Source organism: Somniosus microcephalus, chromosome 23, assembly GCF_052327205.1.
Source record: "Somniosus microcephalus isolate GS21.2 chromosome 23, FLI_Smic_1.0, whole genome shotgun sequence".
Classification (NCBI taxonomy): Eukaryota; Metazoa; Chordata; class Chondrichthyes; order Squaliformes; family Somniosidae; genus Somniosus; species Somniosus microcephalus.
Window position 1 is genome coordinate 51,194,753 of NC_141009.1, and position 21,474 is coordinate 51,216,226.

The following is a 21,474-nucleotide window of genomic DNA, read 5'->3' on the forward strand; positions in this document are numbered from 1 at the left end:
TGTGGCCATCCTGCAGGGGAAGGCGTCCACCCACTTGGAAAACACATCCACCAGGATGAGGCAGTATTTGTAGCCTCCCTGGGTGGTGGGCAAGGGCCCTATATCGTCGATCTGGATCGACTGCCATGGTCCCTCCACCCTCCTAATGTGTCCCATGGGCACCTTCCTTTTGTGGGGATCGGGATTATTTGCTGCGCACACAAGACAGCTAGCACAGAACTCACGGACATCATCCCGGAGTTCTGGCCACCATCCAGCCTGTTCCACGCATTGCCAGGTGGTCTCAGGCCCGGGGTGCCCCGCTCTCGGCCCCTCATGGGCCAGCTGAAGGAACTCCCTCCAGTGTTGCTGGGGTACTACCCACTGTTCCCCCCTGAACAGCATGCCTTCCCTTTTGGAGAGGGGGGCTGTGCTGTAGGGGCCCTCTAACTTCCTGCCCTCCATCACTTAATTACAACTTTCAGGACTGGGTCCTGGGCTTGGACTGTCTTGAGGTCTGGGGCTAACACTACTCCTGATTTTCCCTGTGTCCCATCCCTGCCTGCTATCGCTGCCACTGGCCCGGACTCATATGAGTCCCAGAAAGTGCCTGCCCGTGCACCCTCCTTGGCCAGCATATCGGCTTGCTGGTTGCCCTGGCTGCGGGGTTCCGTGGAGGAATGGGCCTTCACCTTATGGATGAAAACTGCACCTTCCTCCCCCACAGCTGCCAGGATTTTCTCCAGCAGGGGTTTTACTGTCAAAGGCTTCCCGTCGGCGGAGGTATACCCATGACAGGACTAGATGGCCAAGTACTCTGTACACGAGTTGCAAGTGAACATACTGTCAGAGCAAATCGTATACAGGGTAGGGAAGATGTTGGGGTGTGTAACACGTACATCACCGCGGACAGTTTAGCCTGCTGGGCACTCATGGTGTTAGGGAGCTTGATTGCCAAGGCAATGTCTGCCGTTGGGTCAAAGGTCCTGCAACCCGTGAGTTGTACTCCAGCGGATACCATGCCGGCCCGTGGGATGTATCCCGGCCCTTAAACCTGTGTTCACTTCCCATACCCCATCTATGGAACATCGATGTGCTGTTCCATGGTATACCATATTGGCCGCAAGCTTTGGCTTGCAAAGGCCCTTTACCTTCAGATCCATCTGTGAGGGAAGAAGGGTCCAGCACGCAATGCGGATGCTGCTGACTGTCCCATCTTTAATCCTCCCATCCAAAAGCATCTGAGTGGGTGTGTGGTGTGTGAGGAAGGTGATGGGAGAGGTGCCTGTGAAAATTAAAGATCTTTTCACAGCCCAATGTGTGGCCAAAAGGTGCCATTCACAGTTGGAGTAGCTCCTCTCCACATCCGTGAGGACTCTGGAGGAGTAGACCATGGGCCTTAGCCTGCCGTGCCGCTCCTGGAGCAGCACAGCACTGAAACTATCCCTGCTGGCCGCTACCTCCAAGAAGAACTCTTTTTTCCCATCTATCGCTCCTAGGGCTGGTGCGGTCTGCAGGTCTCCCTTTAACTTAACAAATGCTGCCTGGCATCCCTCATCCCAGGACCACCCCACTCCCTTGTGTAGTAGACAGAGCAGAGGGGCTGCTGTGGCTGCATAGTCCTCTATAAAATCCCTGCAGTACCCCGTCAATCCCAGGAATGACCTCACCCTTCTTACTGAATTGGGAATCGGTAACTCCTGGACCGCTTCCCTCCTTGCCTTATCTATGGCCCTCTCTCCTGTGTGGACAGTCAGACCCAGGAATTTAACTTCTTGCTGACTGATCTGCGCCTTCTTGGGGTTGACTTTAAACCCCTTTCTCTGCAGCAGCTCCAGCAGCTCAGCCAGCAGTGGGCCATGCTCCCCGACTGAGTCGGTAAATAAGAGCAGGTCATCCACATACTGCAGTAACTGAGTGGGCTGACTGTACTCTTTTAAACTATCCTTCATGCATTGGTGGAAGATGCTGGGGCTGTTGTGGAAACCCTGTGGCAGACAGGTCCAGGTATACTGCTGTCCCTTAAAGGTGAAGGCAAACTTACATTGGCCCTCCCGTTTTAAAGGGATGGACCAGAACCCATTCGAAATGTCCAGCACCGTGAATGTGTTCGCGGATGCTGGAATACTGCTAATAAGATTAGCCACTGCTTCTACTGTGGGGGCACACGCGGGGATATTGCTGTTAAGCACCCGATAGTCCACTGTGGCTCTCCATGAATTGTCCGGTTTCCTAACTGGCCAAAGTGGAGAATTAACATGTGTGGCTATGGGCCTCAACACTCCCTGTTTAACTAAGGAGGTGATGGCTGCCTCCATGTCGGGTTCTGTCGCCTTGGGGAAATTGTACTGCTTCTGTGGTCGGGCCATGGGGTCCCCGTCTATTTTAACCTCAAACCCTGTGATCCTCCCGCAGTCGTGTTTATGGGTGGCAAACGCTGTGAGGTTTGCCTGCACAACTGCCTGCAGTGCCTCCGGGACACCATTTACCATGAGCCCAAGGTCGTAACCTTCTTTGGGCTTCACAGTACACAAGGTCCCCTTACCCTCCTTGGCTGGGATGACCACTACACCTTCTTCCCTGTCTGTGCTAGCCCCCCAAAGGCAGTGGTTGCAGAGATCCACGAGGATCCCGTGGCCCACCAGGAAGTCGGCTCCTAGGATCCCCTTTCCTTCCTCCTTATTCCACTTTGCCAAGATGCACGTCCACTTAGTTTGGGGCATGCCCAGATGGACTGAGAGGGGTCTGGAGTATACCCCCGCCTGCTCCTGAACGGTGAATCCCGATAGTATGTATGGAACCCCGTTAGACAGAGGTGAGGTGGTGGGATTATCCATATGGATCATGGTGCATGATGCCCCCGTATCCAATAGATAAGTCCCTGTAACCTTCTCTACCACCATCTGTGCGAGCTGTCTCTTCCATTCATCGTACCGGAGATTACACAGACGGACAGGCTGCACGGGCTCCAGTCATTGTGGGGAGGCAGAGGTGGGCGAGGGGGCTGCAGCACCACTGATGGCTGCTACCTTTCCCTGATTGGCCCTGAGGAAAGATTTTATCGACTCCATGGCGGACTCGACTGTGTCGGGAGGAGTTTCTGTCTCTGCCCTCTGAGTTGGGGCTGCGGGGGTCCTGACTTTATCGTCTCTCCCAGGCTTATCACAATCCCTGCGCCAGTGGCCATCCTCCCCGCACCTGCAACAAGTGACCTTGTTCTGGGAGGGACGGCTCCCCTCCTGGCGCCACTCTTTCTTGTATTGAGCCCCAGGTTTAACCTCGTGGACCTTACCCTCTTGCTGGGGGGTCCCACTATTCCTACCGTTCCTATATGCTACCGTGAGCTGCCAGATTACACTCTCTTCGGTTGCTAGGGGGAGTCGCTGGTCAAACCAATTATCAGCCTTTGCTTTTATCTGGGGCAGGCAATTGGACACCAGGCAACGAAGCCATTGGGTCCGCTGCTGCGGGTTCAGGTGTGCCCTATTTTGTCCCCCTGTACACGCACTGTTGTAGACTGGCCACAGCCTGTCTGCAAATGCCTGTGGGGTCTCCCCTTCCTTCTGCAGTGTTTTCCCTATGCGATCGAACGGACTGCCATTGTTCTCACCCATGGCTTCCAGCATTTCCTCCTTTAGGTCCTGAAAACCCTTCTGCCCTCTCTTAGCCTCATCTGAAAGGGTCTGATAGAGCTTACTATCTACAGAGAAAAGCAACATTTTGGCTTTCTCTTCGTCATCACAGCCGTTAACACAGGCTGCCTGTTCTACCCCTTGGAAGTGCACTGAGGGGTCTCCCTTTTCGGAGAGCAGGGGAATATGTTTCACCAGGCCTATGAGCTGCGGGGTATCATAGGGTACCAGATAGGTATGCTGAACAGCCCGTGGGTCATTATCGTTCATGGGCGGACTGTACCTCTGTTGTTGGAGGGGGTACACTGGTCCTGGTCCCCGCCTGCCTAGTGGGACCTGCTGGCAATCTCCTACCACCCCATTGTCCACCCCTTCTTGCTGCCAGAGCTCCTCAAAACTCGGAGCTCTGGGCTGCTGTCTTGGGACCTCTAATTCCCTAGCCAGCTCTGTTCTGGGTGCTGCCTGTGGGGCGGTTTGATTTGGGCTGCTGGTACTGTCCGACGGACTTCCCTTCGGACTTACGAGACATACCATCCCTTTAGTCCTTAATAACTCCATACCCAAACTCTCTCTCTTTCTGTTACATGGGGTATGATCTGCTCCACTAAACCTTTGGTCGCAGGCCAGCATATAAGCTGCCTTTACCTCCCTAACCATTTCCTCCTGCTCTGTTACTTCTGAGGTGAGGCGGGCATTCTCTTCCCGTAGTCTCATCTCATTACTCTTAGCTTCTGTAATTTGGCACTTTAGGAACTCTATCTTGTGCCTCGCATGGCTTTTGCCCTCGCTAGCTTCTTGGGTGAGGTGTGTGTTTTCCTCCTGTAGCCTCCTCTCACTGTCCCTAACCTCTGTGACTTCCTGCACAAGGCGCTCTATCTCTGCCTGGCATTTCGTGACCTCTAGTGTGAGGCGTGCATTTTCTTCCCACACCCTCATCCCACTATCTCTGGCCTAATTCACTTCTCTTATGAGGCGTTCTACCTCCGCCTGGCATTTTCCAAACTCTGACTCCCAATTCTTGGCCTCTTTAACCTCCTCCCACACCCTCATCTCACCCTTCTTAACCCAGCCACCTATACCATAATAGATCAGCTTACACGCTGCCGCTAACTTCTGCAGGGCCACCCACAGACTAAAAGCAAGAAAAGCAAGAGCTGATGCTTTCTCCAGATCCAGACCACTTATCATATCAAAAACTGCCTCCCGTCCTGCCGCGGTTGCCAATTTGTAGGGGGCATCTTTTACCTGGTTTACGGTAATTTACCTTCCTTTACCTGGTTTACGATAATTTACCTGGTTAGGCAGCCCTTTTGCCACTGCACTTTGACCAGCTCCAATCAGCGGTTTTGAATTGGTAAACCCTTCCTTCCAGTTCTGACTGGAGGAACTTATAATTAATGATATATTAAAATGGACAAATGGTCTGGATGCGAGAAAGTCAAATTTTATTAAACTAAAGAAACTACACCACACGATTAAAGTAATCACGGCAAAATGGCTTAAATAGGGGAGGGAAAAACGGACACAACGAGGGAAAATGACTAAAATAACAATTCTTCATGAAATCCCGACATTACCCCCACCCCTAAGCCCTAAGTTGCCTTGTGGAAGGCCAGAAAAATATATGCTCACCACTATAGTGCCAGCTTTGTGTCCCATGAGATCTTCACTGTCCTGAAGTAAAGAAACACCCCAGTGTTTTAAAAGTAAACTGCTGGTGTTCTTACTTCTTCAGACAGACTCCCATGCTGTAGAGGGCACATGGAGGCAAGCCAGAGAGAGAGCGATGCCCCTGAGAAGCTATCGCTTATACCCCAATTTTGGGGCCGAAATGTTCCCACCCAGATCTGGAAGTTTCTGGGCTAAAACAAAAGGGATCTAACTGTCCCCATTGTCCAGTAATGGGTGATTCAAACCCATTCAAATTTAAACTGTTCCCTTCCTCAGTCCAAATGTCTCTTCTGTGATAGCTGCAGTTTTGAATGTGTCTTCATTCATCCTGATGGGTTTGAATGGAGTTGTATTACTATGTCCTGGGAGGAGTGTAAACAGAAACCCATTGTCTGTGGTCACTGAAACCGCAGCCTAAGTGGTTTAATCCTTTGTGTCAACAAGGTAGCAGTTTCAGTAAACAAATCGATCATCTGCTGCAGGGCGGGGAAACTCCCTGAAATGCCTTTGATTGGCAGATTCAAATGGGCTACTCCCCAGTGTAAACAAACAGCTTGTAGGTTACCTGACCCACCCAATTCCACAGGGTGATTGACAGCTCGGCCTCCATTCAAATGCTAATGGCCTGTCTATCCTTTTTCCTGCTGAAAATTCTGTTTCCATGAGGTTCAATACTCAAGAGCACATCCTTTTCTTTAATAAAATGTACTATCTTAAAGTGTGCGATTTTTACAAAGTCCTTTGATTCCAGTGTCCAAGTGCTGCTTAGCTCATGGGCTCCTTAACGCAGCCTTTTGTGGTTCTGGGCACATTTTAAAAAATTGTCCAACCCAGAGACAACTTAAATCACACAAAGTCTTCGTCCACGATGTGGATTAATATTTCCCGATCTTCAGGGGCTGAGGGGATTTTGCAAACCCCTACAATTTTATTTTCCCAAGTTCTATTCTCAGCCACTCAAAAACAGCTTTTCTCCAATCTATTATCCTGGTCTTTGTCATACCTATATCCTTCTCAATTATTATCTTAAAGCATATTATATTATGGTCACTATTGCCTAGATGTTCCCCAGTGTTTACTTCTCTTATCTGCTCTGGTTCATTCCCCATTACTTTATCCAATAATGAATCCTCCCTTGTTGGGCTTTTTATGTATTGGGTTAGAAAGGTGTCCTGTATACATTGTAGGAACTCCATTCCCTTATCCCCATTTACCTACCTCTTCTGTCCAATTAATATCGGGGAAGTTGAAATCCACCATGATTATTATCCTATGTTTTTTGTTAATTTTTCTAATTTGTCTGCATATTTCTTCCTCCACCTCCCTTCCACTATTAGGTGGTCTGTAGACTACACCTATTAGTATGATTAATCCTTTATTATATTTTATCTTTACCCACATGGATTCTATTGCTGTCTTGCTCATTGCTGTCTCCCTTTTTTCTATTGCCATTATGTTATCCCTAATAAGTACAGATACTACACCTTCCCTTTTCCCGTCTCTATCTTTTCTAAATATGTTATACCCTGCAATGTTTAATTCCCAGTCCTGATTTTTCTGTAACCATGTCTCAGTCATCCTGACTATGTCTGGTACCTCACAACACAAGATTGCCTCCAGAGCTCTCCTGTTTTATTACGGACACTGTGTGCATTGATATACAGACAGATTAACTCATTTTTAATAGCAGTTCCTCTCACTTCATTATTAACCATCTTTTTAAATTCCTGTTCTATAACTCTATTTATTCCCTGGCCATCAAAGTCCTCCCTTACTTTACTCTTTCCTATGCTCTCCTTTCCTGTTTTGTTTATATTTAGACTGGTTTCATTTCTTGTAGATCCCTCACCTCCCCCCCCCCCACCCCCACCCCCGTCTTACTAGTTTAAAGCTTTTGCCACCTCTCTATTTACCCTTTCTGCCAGCACACGGGTCCCATCCCAGTAGAGATGGAGCTCGTCCCATCAGTACAGCTACTTCCTGTCCCAGTTCTAGTGGCAGTGTCCCATGAAAAGTAACCCCTCCTTCCCACACCAGCCCTTATTAGTCATGTGTTAATTCTCCTGATCTGACTGTTTCTATGCCAATTTGCATGTGGCTCGAGCAATAATTCAGAGATTATTACTCTTGAGGTCCTGCTTTTTAATTTCACTCCTCACTCCTGATACTCCTTCAGCAGGACCCCCCCCCTGTTCCTACCTAAGTCATTTGTTTCGACATGGACCACAACAACTGTGCCTGGGAATTTTCTCATTCAGCCTCTCTAAGAGTTTTCATCACATTTATATTGCCTGTCCTCACCCTCACCCTCAGTAGGACTCCATGTACGCAGCACAGACTTGTGTTTTCTTTGTCCTAGAGTGTGGTTTGTTTTGAGCTCTGTGACCAGAAAGAGGGACGATTGTGGTCTTTTCCAGTCCTGTACAATCCTATGTAAAAGGTTTCAAATGGTACACCTCAGCCCATTTTGTTCATAAGTGAGAATGTTTTCCCTGTTAATAAAGGTCTGTAAGTTGTCATTGCTGCAATAACACATCGAGTTCCATACCTCATTACGCATTCTGCCAATAGTTATCTCCTTGGTGAGCTGGCTGAAGGTTAATAAAGCAATGTGTTCTGACTGAACTGATTTCTCTTTATCTCTGTGTTGCCTTCATCATAGTTCTTCAATATCAAACATCAATCAAGTTGAATGTTTTGCTCCATAACATTCAAAAAAATTGGATTCTAAAAGCAAGGCATTTATTTGAATCTAAAACAAAGTAACAACAGCAGCAACTTGTACTTGTATAGCATCTTTAACATAGTAAAACGTCCCAAGGTGCTGCACAGAAGCATTTTTAGACAAAAACTTTGACACTGATCCACCTAAGCATAAATTAGGGCAGATGACCAAAAGCTTGGTCAAAGAGGTAGGTTTTAAGGAGCGTCTTAAAGGAGGAAAGAGAGGTAGTGAGGTGGACAAGTTTAGGCAGGGAATTCCAGAGCTTACGGCCTAGGCAACAGAAGGCACGGCCACCAATGGTTGAGCAATTATAAGCAGGGATGATCAAGAGGGCAGAATTAGAGGAGCATAGATATCTCAGGGGATTGTGGGACTGAAGGAGATTACAGAGCTAGGAAGGGGCAAGGCCTTGGAGGGATTTGAAAACAAGGATGAGAATTTTGAAATCGAGGCGCTGCTTAACTGGGAGCCAATGTAGGTCAGCGAGCACAGGGATGATGGGTGAATGGGACTTGGTGCAAGTTAGGACACGGGCAGCCAAGTAACCATCACAAGTTGAGCCCGCACTTCCCCAACAGCCATGATTCTAAAACAAAATTCAAAGAGGCCTGTCACAGATCACAAACATATCTTAAAGGATAGGAAGCATTTCTGGTACTCAAGAATGGAAAACCCCACAGAAAAACAGCAGTTTTCACCCAGCCTGAGGAACAGGCATTATTCTGCATTAGTGCAGGTTGCTCAACACATTACCTGATGTGGCACTGAGGCCAACAGACCAGGAAGGCTTCAGGTTCAAGTCTTAAACTGTACTAATCATCTGAGGCAGAAATAGGATCAATGTAATAAGCTTCTGCACTTGTGTGTTAGAGCAGTAAAGAATCAGCTCGGTTTCCACCTCCTGTTCGCTATTGTGACTATTTTAAACTGATGACCCCTTTGTCGCTGACACCGCAATCATAGAAAAGACTAGTCTTCTATCATGACCATTCAATTTATAATTTTATGGAACTATATTAAATCTCCTCTTAGCCTTCTCTGCTCCAATGGAAATAGTCGCAGTTTTACAAGTCTCTCCTGACATTCCTAGCATTGTGTTAGTTAATTTACACTGCATGCTCTCTGTGACTTTAATCTTACTTCTATAATGGGGTACCCAAAACTGCGTACAGTACTCTGTGACCTAACCAATGTTTTGTACAAATTTATCATTACATCTTTACACTTGTACTCTGTGCCCTTAATTAAATATTAGAAAATACTGTTAACGTTTTCATAGCTTTAATTACCTGCACTCAGATTCACTTTCACTTGCTATTTGAACCAATAGGTTTCTCTGTCCATCCAGACTCTTCCGTATCTTTCCATTGATTATATACTTCCATTCCTTGTTTTTCTTCCTTAAGTGCATTAACCTCCCACTTATCCACGTTAAATTGCATCTGCCACTTGTCTGCCCAAGCTAACCTGCCCTCAATGACGTCTTTTACAAACCCATTACCTTTCTGTCACCAGCAAATTTTGATATTGTGATCCCGATGCCCAAGTCCAAAACATTTCTATGTTATATGTATATATGTATATATGCCCATAAGTGATTCTTGGGGTACACCAATTCTAACCTTTGTGCAATCCAAGCAGCATCCATTTACCCTAACACTTTGGTATCAATTTTGAGAGGCCTTGACTGGCATTAACAGAACAGCAACAGCCACAAAATGGGCAATGTGGCTGGTGCCATTTTAAAAAGGACCTACCTTTTATATTACCTGCTAGCCTTTTCCCATGTTCTCTTTTTGCCCTTCTAATCTCCCTTGACACTACCTCATGGCACTTTCTATATTACTCCTGATTTTTCTTAAGTGTTGTCAGCCTGAACTTTATCCCATTTAGGTTTCAATTTCATTTCAATTTCTCTACATATCCACAAAACTCTATATTTTGATTAACCCCCTTTTTTGCTGCATACCAATTTATTTATTTTGTACTCTATCCATTTCCTATTTAGAGATCGCTCACTGCTGATCTGTTGACCTGTTTGCTAACTGTCCTGCCCAGTTAATTTGGGACAGATCTATTCTTATCTCGCTGAGATTTGCCTTCTTCCAGTCCTTATCTTCGACACTCCAATATGCTTTTCTATTCTCACATTGAACCTAGCTGTGTTGCAGCCGTTATTTCCCAGTTGTTCACCTACTCTCACACTGTTATTTGCCCCAGTTCTTTTCCGAGAACTAAATCAAGCAATGTTCCTTGCTTTGTTGGATTAAAATCATATGGAGCCAGAAAGCAGTCCTGGATTGATTCTAAAATCATCCTTTGCTTTGACCACATGCATTACATTTATTCTAATCGACCTTGGGATAGTTAAAATTTCCCAATATTAGTATCCTGTTGTTGTTGAAGATCTCTCTGGAACATCTCCCCCAATTTATCTCATCATTCCTTGGTAGCCAATAAACCACACCAACAATTGTACTATTTACTTCCTATTTCTTAACTCTATCCATTCAGATGTCTAAAGGAAACCCCCCCAGGACATCCTTATGTTCTAGTGTGATGCTGGAATCCTTTCCCAAAACTGCCACCTCACCCCCTTTTTACCCTTTCTATCTCTCCTGAAAATGTTAAAACCAGGAATAGTGGGCCGTATTTTCCGATCCCTACGGGTGTGTACGCGCTGTGTACCCACCTGCAGGGACATCAGAAATGCCGGTTTCAGGCATGCGAAGCGCATGCGCTGAAAACCAGCATTTCCGATCTGTCAAGAATCTTCTTGACAGATCGGACACCTGCCCTGGAAAAGGGCACTGTGGGGGGAGAGTTCCACTTTCTGCAGAACCTCCGCCCGCTGAAATCACTTAAAAATCTTACACCTGGTAAAAGCAGACATAAGGCCTGCTTTTACCAGCATAACCATATAAAAAAGTAAAACAAGTATTTATTTTTCATTCATTTATAATTTTAAAATACTTTAAAAAAAAGGTAAGTTTATTTTTAGCCCCGTAAAAAAACTTTAATTATTTTTTTCAAAAAATTTAATTTTTGTTTAAAATATTTAATTTATCGTAATTTTAATTCATTTAAAAAATGTGATGGTTTTTTAAACATTTATTTAATGTTTTGATGTCTTTTTTCAGTGATCCCCATTAATACTTTTGACAGGTCTATCTGTCAAAAGCATGAAGGGAGATTCCCTTCTCCTATTGGCTGGCCTGGCCCACGTGATCCCAGGGACGGTTGCGAACCGTATGCACCCCTGGGATATGTGGGCCCTGTGCATTTCGTCGTGGAGAGGCCCAGGATCGAAAGTGTCCAGACCTCAGGAGCCCTCAGGTAAGTTTGTAGATTTTTTCCCGATAGTAGGCATCCACACGCAGGAAACCTCCAATCAGAAATTATGGGCCACTGAGTTCCCAATCCTGTCCAAACCGAAGTCTTAAGTCTGTTACAGCTACTATATCATATCCTTAAATAGCTATTAATAAGCAAGAAGAAAGAAGATTGATATAGCACCTTTCACAGCTTCAGAGCGTCCAAAGTGCTTTACAACCAATGAAGTACTTTTGAAGTGTAGTCACTGTTGTAATGTAGGACGGTTCTCATTCCCAGGTTTGTTTTGAATGCTCAATGCAATTTTTTTGGAATGTTGAGGATGAAATTTGAAAGCGACGGTGGCACATAGCAGGCGATAGCGAATCGACAGCCCCTTTTACACCCTGCCTGAAATGGGGTGGGGTGTAAAAGGGGCTGCCGATGCATTATTGCTTGTTTTGCACTGCCGCCGAATTCGGATTTCACCCCGTTGACTCTTACTCTTTGAAATTTTTTAATGCACCAGCGCTGCAGCCACACATTGACCTTATTAATCTTCCTCCCCTTTAACCTGCCCAGCGCATGGCACGGGAATCCATATGGAGATTATCACACTGGATGTCTCAGTTTTCAATTTAGTGCCTAACTTTTTGAGCTCGCTCCGCAAGACCTCGATTGTACTTTTATCTATGCCATTGGTTCCAATACGGACCAGGAATTTTTGGCTGCTCTCCCTCTCTTTCCAAATGTTTCTCCACCTGATCTGTGATGTCAAACCATGGAGGCAACATACCATTTAGGACTTCCAGTCACAACTGCAAAAAAAAACCTGCCTATTCCTTTGACTATAGAATCTCCCCCTACTACTACTCTCCAATTCTTTTAGTCTACTGACCTCTCACCTGCCTTGGTTGTCCCTTGCTCCATGGTCCCACAATGTTTCTCAGAACCATCCCCCCTCAGTCATTCTTAACAGGTCTAACACTATGGCTGGCATTTTCTTTACCTGGGCGGGTCAGGTACGGGCGGTTGCCGTGACGGGTCGCGACCCCGTTCTTGCTTCCATCCCACTGCAGAAATCGACTTTGCTCTAATGGGACCTATTAAGCCTGCCCTGCGCGTTACCCGGCACTACTAAATTGTGCGGGTCTGATGAGGTCATCCATGATGCGTATTCAGCCGGGATATTTAAAGGGGCCATGGCCACATTGCATTTGAAGCTTCATCTAGGAGTGTGCAGTCACTGCATTGGAGGCTTTGATTGCTCCAAACACTTGGAGACATGACTGCACAGAGGCAGAGGGCTGCACACAGGTTCTCCTGGGTGCAGTGCTGGAAACATTTCAATGATCTCATTAGATCAGGAAATGTGAGTGCAAAGCCACAATCAACTTCATCCTGCTGTGCCTCTCATCACACCCCCATCACTCTGTCTTCCCAACCCTACCCCTGCACATCCTTACTCACACCAACATACCTTGCACATCCACCCATCCCTCTCTCTCTATCTATATTATCACATCCCCATCTTACTAGCCACCTCTCACACTCACCCTCATCCTAGTGCAATCATACCAACAAACAACACAAAAGCAGGCCACTTGGCATTGGCACCACACTCCATCATAATCTCCCTCTAAAGATGTAACCCATGCATTCCTTACACTCATACCATCACTCTCACTCAGGCATCTCTTCTTTCCCTCCTTGCAGGAAAAGAGAGCCCACAATAAGAGGAAGAGGGAGAGGACCGGAGGTGGCCCTCCATCATTGGCCACCACAACAACAGCAGAGGAGGCTGCCTTAGAAGTATCAGGAGTGGCCGAGCTGCTGGAGGTGGGAGACGGAGAGAGGGGGGACATCTCAACAACCTGCTGACAGAATTACACATCATACAGCTACATGGCATACATCAGTCACTCATATGGGGACTGATGTCATCAGCCACTGAATGGTCATCATGTGCATAATTGAACTGTACCCATTATTCATATGGCATATCTAACTAATCTCTTTACTCTCCCACAAGTCCATCAAGAGCCCTCCCCAATGTCCAGGAGGAAGAGGAAGAGGACTCCTCAGAGGAGCCTCCAGCCTCTGAGGGTGCAGCGTCACCAGACATAAGCAGATTCAACACCAGAGCAGAGATGCACTCCTCGGTGGGTCCAATGCGAGCTAGCTTAGTGTTGTCACCTGCTCTGTCACAAGTCACAAGTGAGCAAGAGCAGATGGTGGAGACAGGGACAGCAGTGGAGACCCCTTGCCGGAGGGCGCAGGACGCTCCCAGCTCTGTTTAGCTGCATGCAGATGCTGAGCCTCGGGGGCCATCCATGAAGAGGGCGATCCTGGAGGTGCAGCAAGAAGTGCAGGGGGCTCTGACAGGTTTTTCGACCTGGATGTCTGAAAATGTTCAGAGAATGGAAGAGTCCATCTCCAACATGAGCACCACCATGTCGCAGGTGATGGTGACTGTAGGCTCTTCCATGAATAGGATGGCCACTTGCAAGGAGCAGCTAATATGCCACTCACAGGAGCACATGGTCTCTATGGCGAATAGATGGCTATTTATGGAGAATGGATGGCTATCTATGGAGCATAGATGGCAGCGGCTCATAGCCCTCCTGCCTAGGAGGGATGTCAGTGTAGACATGGGTCCTCATGGCCGCACTGATGTGCAGCAAGGTGCTCTCCAGCTCCTTGATAGCAGGGAAGTGCGGGTGGCACATGAGAGGGATGACTGTGAGAGGGGACATGGAAGTGTGGGCTCCTCTCAAAGTGCTTACACTTCTCCCCCATGTCTATCTCCTCAGTCAGAGCCCCAGATGCCTCCTTGGGCAGCGATGGCTGAATCATCTCCTGCACAGTCGCAGGAGGAGCAGACAATGGCGAGGCCATCACAGGCTATAAAACCCAGAGGATGTCTGCCAAGAATGTCTAAGCAGTCGCAGCAGGGAAGTGAGCAGGCTGAACCCATGGGGTAGCACCTCATAGAAGCACATGTAAGAGAAAGATGACACACAAGTAGATTCACAAGGGTAGCCACTTGGGTGTTTTATTCAATGTTAATGTCAGGATTCCATTAATGTGATGTCAACCATAAAAATCTTTATTTTCGCCAGTTTCCAGTCTTGAACAAATTTGTGTGCACCTTTGGAAGTGGCTTCGTGAGTTGCAGTGAATGGTGAGACATAACGTTACCTCCAGCAATGGTGGTCAGTGTGAAAGGAATGGCTTGGGCATTGTAGGGATCCTTTATGGGGTGGTGCCAATCTGGTGCAGCATGTGGCAGCCATTTGGGTGTACTGTGTACAGTTAAGTCAATCTGGCCATGATGAGGCCATCCCTGGCCTCCCGGGCAGCAATGTGCTCAGGTGCTGGTGGGATCTGGCCCGCAGGTTCCTCCAGCTCCTGCTCCTCCTCATCTTCCAACTGATCCTCCTCCTGCTCCTCCTCCTCTGAAGGGGCTGTGCACTCAGTGCCTTACTCCTCATGCAGCGCTAATCCTCACTGCTGCGCTATGTTGTGCAGGGTGCAGCAGACCACGATGATTATGGAGACCTTGGCTGGTGCATACTGAAGGGCTCCTCCAGATCTGTCAAGGCATCTGAAGTGCATTTTGAGCATTCATATTGTCTGCTCTATGACACATCTGGTGGAAATGTTGGTTTCATTATATCTCTCCTGGGCCTCAGTAATTGGCCTCCTCAAGGGTATCCTAAGCCACGTCATCAAGTCGATAGCCCTTGTCTCCAAGCAGCCAGCTGGAAAGTCTGTTTGGAGGAGCAAAGAGCTGAGAGAGGGTGGACTGGTGAAGGACAAAAGAGTCATGGCAGCTGCCAGGGAATCTGGCACACACATGCATGATGATCTTCCTAAGGTTGCAGACTAGCTGCACATTGAGGGAGCAGAAGCTCTTGCGGTTGACAAAGAGTCCTGGGTGATGATAGGGTGCCCTGATGGCCACATGTGGGCAGTCGATGATGCCCTGCACCCATGGGACACCAGCCAGAGCGGCAAAGCCGAGCACCCGCTCAGTAACATTGGCTTCATCAGTGGCAAAGTTGATATAATTGGCTGACTTGTCAAACAGGGCATCAGTGACCTGTGTGATGCATCTGTGGGCAGCCAACTGCGAGATCCCGCAAATGTCTGCTGAAGATCCCTGCAAGGAGCCTGAGGCAAAGAAGTTAAGGGTGCTGGTGACTTTGAGAGCCACTGGTAAGGCGTCCAACAGCTCCTCTGGGCTGCAGGTCAACCTGGTGCGATAGCCTGAGCCTCCTTTGGCACTGCTGTTCAGACATGTTGAGGAAGCTCATCCTCTGCCTGTAAAACCTGTGTTGCGGTATTGCTTCCGGCATGGTGCAGCCCTACGCTGATGCCCTCTGTCCTGTGCAGCATCAGGTGGTTGAGAAGAAGGTTGGTGGTGTTGTTGGTGCTGCTGGTGTGCCTGGTGCTGCTGGGGTTGGGGCTCATGGTGGTCCGATTCTGAGACCAAGGTGAGACAGTGTAAACGGCACCCATGCTGATGGAATTGATGGCAGGTCAAATAGACATGAGAGAAGCAATCTGTCAATGGTGTGATAGGTGGTTCCAATGAGGTGAGACTGGATGGTGATGTGTGCTGGGAATGCAGTCAGCAACAGCTTCTGCCTGAGGAAAGTGATCAGCTGTGTGGTGGGAGCTTTTAAAGTACATTTCATGCTATCATCTAATCAGCTGGAGCAATGGCCATTCAACTCCCGCCTCAGGCTGACAGACGTGGTTTCCAAGCTGCATGAATCCCGTGGGCAGCCAGGGAAATTTGAAAGGTAGGCTGAAAAAGGTGCTTAAGTGTCTGACAACAAGATGGTAATGATTTGAATTAGGTCGCCCGCCTCTACCGGTCGGGTCGCTGCCGCACCGGCAAACGCGCCCATGGGAAAGGCGTGTGGGGGCGGAATGACGGCGGCATCCTGACCTGCGCCAACATATTTCAAATATTCCACCTGACCCGCCTCCGATCGCACCCACATGGACCCCAGAAAATTCCAGCCTATGTGAATCAGGGGTTTGGTGCTCTGAAACCTGGATAACCACAGTAAGCCATGAAAAGCATACACTCGAACAATTAATTGCAGGCCAACAAACTAATGTTAATTACTTAAAACTAGATGTAGGCTTTGCACACCCTGGACTTTACTACTTAGCTCCATAGACTGTTAGTAGGCTCCTCTGCTTTATCATATTTGATATTACTGCCTGATTCTCCTGATATACATGCCATAAAAAGTGTTGTTAGAAGTTCCATTCATCCAATTAGTGTTTGTCACAAGATGCCCTCTGTCTCCATAATCACTTTTCCAAATTCTTGGATCTTGTAATTTAATTCACACTTAGAAATAAGGAGCAGAAGTGACCCTATTGAAAGCAAGTACGGAGTTAAATATTCTTCATCACCAAATGCCATTTAATTGTCAAGCAGTATTGGGAATTGGTGCACAAGGTTAACAACCTCTTGAGTTCTGCAAAACAATATTGTCCACTTTGGGCGTCCAGAGTGCAGCAATAACTGTCAGTAACTGCAAGTAATTTATGTCTGACCGTGGCACGAAATAGACAAATTGCTAACAGGGTAATGTCTTCTTGCAAAGGGGTGTGCCAGGACTATTGCCATAGCGATGAAATCTGTGCAACATTTTCCAGTGCTGTCTCTTAAAACAAACTGCGTGTATTTGATATGATTGTATCACTTGCGCAGCCAGCTTGGCTCATAGCACAGGGGATTCTTCACAGCTTGAATGGGAGTTAAGTAAAGGGGCGACTCAAATTGCCCAGTGCTATTTTTGCTAAATGTTCACCAGAGGGTTCTTATTGCTGAGCTATAGCTGAATAACTGGCACTGTTCTGGTATTAAGTTGGTAGCGTGTTTTCAATTTAGGAGATGAAGTTTGCAGCAATGAGTTTGGTTGGGTAGTCTATTCCATAGCAATGGGTAAAAAGTACACTTTACAGGAGTATTTGATCTTGCTGGGTTTGGTTTCTAAATATGGACATCAAAAAGATAAGTTTTATGTTTGTTTTTTTACTTTCTTTATGGGGCCAGGAAGAGTTGCAGTGCTCCTGCAGGCCCCACAAGGATAGCCATCGCAATCTCACCCCGTTCCCCCTCCTGATCACGGGACGGTCCAGCAGCCGACCCTGACAATCACCTGGTCTCGATGTGCGGCCTCCGCGCCTCAGTAATGGGCGATGCTTCCCGCCTGGAATGGGTGGGAAGTCAGTCAGCGGCATCTAATTGAGGCCCGGGAGTTAACCAACCTCAGGCCTCTTTTTTGCTGCAACGGGTGAGTTTTGAATTGACACCGAAATTCACCCGCCGGAAACTGACCCTTGACATTCACCGGCATTACCGTCACCGAATCCCCCACCATCAACATCCTGGGGGTCACCATTCACCAGAAACTTAACTGCACCAGCCACATAAATACTGTGGCAACAAGAGCTGCTCCGAGGCTAGGTATTCTGTGGCGAGTGTCTCAACTCCTGACTCCCCAAAGCCTTTCCACCATCTACAAGGCACAAGTCAGGAGTGTGATGGAATACTCTCCACTTGCCTGGATGAGTGCAGCTCCAACAACACTCAAGAAGCTCGACACCATCCAGGACAAAGCAGCCCGCTTGATTGGCACCCCATCGACCACCTTAAACATTCACTCCCTCCATCACCAGCGTACCGTGGCTGCAGTGTGTACCATCTACAAGACGCACTGCAGCAACTCGCCAAGTTTTCTTTGGCAGCACCTCCCAAACCCGCAACCTCTACCACCTAGAAGGGCAAGGGCAGCAGGCACATGGGAACACTTGGAAGTTCCCCTCCAAGTCACACACCATCCTGACTTGGAAGCATATTGAAGGGATAATTACTAGTCCTAGCCCTTTTCGGGCTACCCCAGATCAGGCGTATTCCCCAGACGTTTACCTTCAACTAAAGTTAGAGATAGCCGAATTCTATAAGATACTTAATTGGGTCTAAAGGTCCAGGCTATCTCTCTCTAAAGGAAAGGAATTACTTGAAGATGTTACCGTCTTCCAGATAGCACTTTTAATAAGTTTATCTAGACTGTAACCTTCCGGATATTATGAGGGTCCAGAATACTCCCCCAGAATCGGCAACTCCTCACAAAAAGAGTGTACAGAAATTGAGTTCGCGAGTTTGATACAGAAATACTATTTGAGACAATTCTAAAAATATATAGATTTATTTAAGAACCGACAGTTAACAGCTTGTGAGTCAATCGCGACTTTAACAGTTCAAGATACAAATAGCTTACATTTCTTATTCTCAGAGATCCTTATTCTCAAATTTTTACATTTTTACATTTCTTATTATTTCTAATCAAGAATATCCACCAATATCAAATAAGAGTACCTCTTGATCCCCGAGACTCAAAGAATTAAAAACTTATAGAGCCTGCCTCTGAAGTTGAGAATCACTTGCCCTTTCCAGTGACTTCTGACTTTCCATCTGAAAAGCTCTATTTTTTACCTTTGTTAGTGGTTTATTCTTTGAAGTTTTCTGCTGATGTAAGCTAATTATCTCCAATCATTCTTTGCTGAATTCTTTTCTATTCTTACTGTCTTTTCAGCTGCCAATTCTCAGAATCCTGTCTGTTGTTTAGCTGTTTAAAACGTATCATAAAAACGGTTATAACTTATGAATCTATTTGATGCCATTTTTATCGAAGGCCTTGCATTCAATTCTAAAATCACCTAGCTGTTTGGAAGCAGACGGTGTGATTCCTATGTGTTCCAAGATCAACACAAACACAATGTGATTGTTTGTTGTCATCTATTGAAGTCATATTTTCAAAGTTTTCTGTAGGTACTTTTTACAATATGTAAATCAAAACCACTTCAACCAGGGTGTTCCATGCATTTCTTAGCTACTTCAATTGGTTGTATATATAATCATGTTTCCTGTTTCATTTGATGTTACTTTTATCTAATGCACATGGTTTTTAATGTTCTAAGTTTCTGTTTCCCGGAGTGTTAGTTTATAACACTTTAAACTAGGCAATGGTATTGTGTTTCTCCCAAACTGCAGACTTTCTGGAAACTCCAATGGTTTGCTTCAATAGAGCCATTGTTTTATTGTTAACAATCAATTCCCATTTCAAAAGCTTGTGTGGTGTTTACAGCTTGTGTTATTGAGGCTTTTTAGATTTTTAACCCCAGTTTATCATGTTTTAATATAATCAGAATTTTGTTCATAGGATGGTGTATTTTTCTGAATCATGGCTTTTCCTTTACAATATTGCCGTTCCTTCATCATCGTTGGGTCAAAATCCTGGAACTCCCTCCCTAACAGCACTGTGGGAGCACCTTCACCACATGGACTGCAGCGGTTCAAGAAGGCGGCTCACCACCACCTTCTCAAGGGCAACTAGGAATGGGCAATAAATGCTGGCCTTGCCAGCAATGCCCACATCTCATGAAAAAAACATTTTAATTTAAAATTGGGGTGGTAGACACTGCTAACATCACCAGAGACTAGCTGTCCTCTCCTACCATATCTCCAGTCTATGAGTGGGTTCTGCTTAGTAAGCATTGGGCTGAATTTTTCTGGAGCAGAGCGTCTCACCGCCTGCCTTGTTAATTAGACACTTTCCAGCATCCTTCAGCTCAAAAATGGTTTGCCCTGTAACTTGCTTGAAGTGTGAACTGGTAAGGAGGGCAGTAGGGCATCTGAAAACTTGGTGAGCGATGGGACCAACAGTGTATCTTAACCAATGAGATTTAAGAATTGAGAAATAAAGAGACAGGACTGAGAAGGAGGATGAATTAGAGCTAAATCAGGTATAGAAAGAGAAATAAAGAGAGGGAACAAAAGATTGGATTAAGAGAGAGAAAAGAGACAGAAAGGAAAAGTAAGAAAGAAAATCAAAAATTTGACATTTTTAAAATCTTCATCAACAATTCACTACCTGAAGTGTAGTCACTGTTGTAATGTAGGAAATGTGGCAGCTAATTTGCGCACAGCAAGGTCCCACAAACAGCAATGAGAAAATGACCAGATAATCTGATTTAGTGACATTGGTGGGGGGATAAATATTGACCAGGACACCGCGGAGAACTCCCCCGCTCTCCTTTGAAATAGTGCCATGGGATCTATTACGTCCACCTCAGAGGGCAGACAGGCCTCGGTTTAACATCTCATCCGAAAGACGGCAGCTCCGACAGTGCAGCACACCCCAGTACTTCACTGGAGTGTCAGCCTAGTCTTTGCGCTCAAGACTTTGGAGTGGGGCTTGAACCTACAACACTCTGATTAAAAAGAAATACAGTGACATTTGAATGGTACAAGTGTTTGGGAGGAAGATTTTGCCCTGCGTGCAGATGCTGCCATGTGAGGCAGGGGGGGTACACAATGCGTGTGTGACAGCAGAAGCTGTGGCAGCTTTCAAACTGACATGTGAGTGGTTTTTCTGCTGATGTTACCACACGGTGCCATAAATTGAGGTCACCTGCTACAAAATCTATCCCACACAATCAATCCTAATCATTTCTATCTATTAGGTTTCGTTTTGTTTCTGAAAATATTGCATTAGTTTGCTCTGAACAGGTTGTCACTCCTGTGAAGGATTATATTTGATTCCCATATTCCCCTTGTAAATAGCATTGCAGTAATATGCACACAGAAAGTAATGAGTAGATGCATTTTTGATGCTCGGTTTTGGCAATTTCTCCCTTTTCAGTGAGGGCAAAAGAAGGGAGCATCTTAGCAGCGTGTCTTTCAATCATTCCCACGCCACCCACGCAACGGCACATTTGGCATTAAAGTCACATGTGCAGAACAGGTCACGATTACATTGGGCGGTGGACTGCAGTCCTCCTTCAAATCAACAGACTGCAACAATTGTTGTACAGTCTCAAACAAGTGCCATATTTTCAGCCTTCAGTGAGTATGAAGAGAAATGGCACATCATCTCCCTCACATCAGATTGACTTCCAATTAGAGCTTGAATACAAAGTAGACAACAGAAGATGAAGATTCAACACCAGCTTTAGCATAGCTCAATATACAGGAAACTTTCGATTTACCGGCACCTAAATAACCGGAAATCTCGGTTAACCGGCAAAATTCAGGAGTAGGTTCAGGTAAGTTTTACTTCA